The sequence below is a fragment of the Parus major genome, chromosome 9 (genome assembly GCF_001522545.3).
Source record: "Parus major isolate Abel chromosome 9, Parus_major1.1, whole genome shotgun sequence".
In the NCBI taxonomy this organism is placed as follows: Eukaryota; Metazoa; Chordata; class Aves; order Passeriformes; family Paridae; genus Parus; species Parus major.
This window is the reverse complement of record NC_031778.1, coordinates 6,295,150-6,298,889: the sequence shown is the minus strand read 5'-3', so window position 1 is coordinate 6,298,889 and position 3,740 is coordinate 6,295,150.

The window sequence follows — 3,740 nt, the reverse complement described above, 5'->3', positions numbered from 1 at the left end:
CCGCGCTACGTCAGGGGCCCTCGCGTCTGTGCGGCGCTCCGCGACCGCGACAGAGGCTGCCCCGCCGCTGCCTGATGCCGTCCGCCCGCCTCCGGCGCTGCCGACCCCAGCACCGGTGTCCCTAAGCTTGAAAGCGCCGCGCGAGATCGCGCTGCGAACGCAGAGGCGGAGTCAGCCTCAGGCGGAAGAACAGGCACTTTCTGAGGCGAGGAGGTCCCGCGCCGCGCTATTTTGTGTCCGCAATGCAGACGCCATCTTGAGAGTGGCGCTACCACCATGTTAAGGGTGGTCCTGCTGCCACGTTGAGTGTGGCCCTGTCGCCATCTTAAGAGTGGCACTGCCGCCATCTTGGGAGCGTCTGAGCCGCCATCTTGAGAGTGGCAAACCCGCCATGTTGAGGCCCCGGCCGCCCCACAGCAGCGCATGCGCACAGGCCGCTGGCTGCGGGGAGCGATGGCAGCGCCATGCGGGGCGGGGCCGGGCCGGAGTGTCCAGCCACACGGGCCGAGCTTTCCGCGGTCACACCGCGCGCAGCTCCGTGTCCCCGCAGGGCCGGCAGCGCTGTGTCGTGCTGTTCACCACGGACACTGGTGAAGCTTTGGTAAGGTTATAGGCTGGTGCCCGCGTGGCAACGGGACTGTGCGGCCTCGGCAGCTACCGTCACATCTCTGTGATGTGATTTAGCAGCCTGCCCCTGTTAAAGATGGGTGCTGCTGTGAGTGAACATTAAACATTTAGTAAGGGCTCCACAGAGAGCAGAAGGAGTGTTGTACTGCACTACATAAAGATGACACACAGTGCCATTTGTTGAGTGCTCTTTGTGCTCTGTTCCCGTCCCTGTACGCGGCTTCCCTCATGGCCTACTGGGAATCCTGGAATAATGCGATGGGTCAGGCTGGGAGGGCCCACAGTGACTCATCTGGTACCCCCCTGCTCCAGCAGGGCCATCCCAGAGCATAGGGCACAGGATTGTATCCGGAGGACTCTGGACTATCCCCTGTGAGAACAGTCTCTGGGCAATCTCTTCAGGGCTGGGGCACTGCCCTGGGAAGAAGTTTTGGCTCCTGTGCAGGGGGAATTTCTTGGGATCAGTCCCTGCCCGTTCCGCTGATGCCATTGCTGGGCCCCCCGGAGCATAGCCTGGGCTCTGCTCGGAGCCCTCCCTGCAGACAGGGAAAGGACACCCAGGGATGAGGGCCCCACTCGAAGCTGAACAGACCCAGCTGAGCCTCCAAGGAGGGTGGTGGTGAAATGAAATGGAGCTTGAGGCTTTCTAGGAAAAACTGCTTAATGTGGAACATGGCAGAAGCAACTGTGCATCCCTCCCTGCATTCCCGCCTCCTGGCCAGCCTCACGAAGAAGCTACTCGCTCCATTGCTTTACTTTCACCTTCTTAATGAGAGGAAAGATGTGTGCCAATGTCTTTATAAGCAATTGGATGGGTGAAGGTATGGCTGTTAATGTATTTGAAATGCGTCTGAATGTCTCTGCTGACTTTGGGGGCGGGTTCCTAAGAGCTTTCAGGAGCTGGGCTCCTGAAACAGGCAAGGAGGGTCTGCACAAGGTGGAACTTCTGAACTTTGGGGTAAAATGACAGGTTCAAGGGGGGATATGTGGAAGGTGGCTCGGGAAGGCTGTACCTTCCTATCAGCTCAGCAATGGGGAAAGGAAGAGGGACACACATGGATAGGGAGTTTAGGATAAAAGGGAGGCTGTGTCCTCCAAAACCTCAGGAGAGAAAAGCCAGCGGGTGTGTGGCCAAGTGGACTCTCTCCCTTTATTCGAATAAAGTTGAAGGACTCTTCTGTCTCCTTTTTGGACATAAACCTCTGGCATTTGTGGATTTTCCTGACATTAACTTCCTAAGTAATGTGTTAGGTAACCGTATTATTGTAATTTAATTGGAAACTGGGCAGAACTCATAACGCTTTTTGTCTTGGACTGCCTAAATTGCTTTGTTTTTCTTTTGAGTAATGAATGAAGATGAAATTGTAACAGCATGAAAGAGATGATTCACTAGATTATTAGACTGGATGAGAGTGTGCTGCTGGTTGAGTTAATAATAGCTCATGCACAGCTCTGTCTTATGAAGTACACAATGCACAAGGTTATGTATTTTCTCTAAAGCTAATTTGGCCAAGTGTAAGCACACAGCCTATTTCATTCTACTTATACATCATAAAATCAAATTAGTTGTTTAAAAACTTAAAATTACCTGTAACTGTGTGAAAAACAAGTTAATGGGAATTGGCTTTCACAGGGCATTATATTAATTGATACTAAATATTATAATGTTGTTAATATTAAGATAATGGTATGTGTTGTAAAGTGGTTGATGTTGTTACAATGGCCTAGTTGTGAGGATGGTTTTCACAAGGATGGTTTTATATGTTGTAATGTGGATTTATGAGTTTTACATTGGGCAGATTGTTGCTAGCCAAACCTTTGAGACACAACCTTTAAAGTAGTAGAACTTCATCCAGTGATGGCCCTGATGACCACAGTGATGAAATTATGTGGGCGCTGAAATGAGTGACATGGGGCAAGACTATGTGAAATCAAAATAAATATGCAAAAAGCTGAAGCAATCCCAGGGGTATAAAAGGTGGAGCCATCATTTTGTGTATGAGCCTCTGGTGTTTGGCCATGCTCCCAGTGCTGTCCCTTTTGCTTTGCAAGTTTTTTTTTATTTTGCTCAATAAAACTTTTATAACTCTTTCCCACTCAGGGTGTGGGTTGTTTATAGCAACTGTAAGGTTAAGTCCTAATTCTACAACTATAGTTACTGAACTTCTGAAGGGCAGTGATGAGAGAAATTCATCCTATCAAATCTTCTTCTCTACATCTTAATCCTTTGCAGAGAAAGAAGAAAGCAACCAAAGCATGAGGAAAAGGAAAAGACAAAGATACAGGAATATAGGGATCCGACTCAAGAAATCCTTCAGCTCACCTTTGAGAGCAGGCTTTTCTCTCTAAAACTGGAAGGGAAAATAATTGTCCCCTATTTCTTTCAGCAGGGCAGGAAAAAGAATCAGTGTGAGTAGAAATGACATGGGGGGAAAAAAAATGTGTCCTCAAGCATTAGATAAATTAATTACTTCAAACATTGCACATTTTACTGTTTACAGCAACTGCTAGAATGTTCCAAGGGGAAGGACTGAAATTAATTGTCATCTGTATATGTTTGAATTTATAAAAATCACACTATGTTACAGATGTCCACATTTCTGTAATCTGTGCTTTCTCTAATCTGTGGGTAGGATATCTTGATTTTTCTTTATAGTACCTGTTAACAATGCTTTTTCCACTCCAGTACAATATTCTTAAATATATATGAGGTTTCTGGAAGTCTTTCCAACAGCACATCCCTGCACCATGCCATCATCTGTCATCCTGCTCTCCTTTTATACCCATAAGAACTGCAAGAACACGTGACAATAAACAGCTTGTTCTGGATGAAAGTGGAGTCTTCACTGGAAGCACCTTTCTGCCACCACCAGCAGCAAAATCTGGCAATTTGTTCAACATTCTAATTCAGGAGTAAAAATTTCAGACTACCAACAAATTAACCTGCTTTTCAGAAAGCTCTTTCTGCTGTGAAGAAGCAAAAACTGCCTCCAATGAATATTGCACTCCACATCCATAGAGGGAAAAACAGGACTTCTGGTGGAGATTTGGAGCAAGCACATTTCAGGAAGAATTGAGAATGTCAAAGAAGCCCAGCAGGAATGACAAATGTA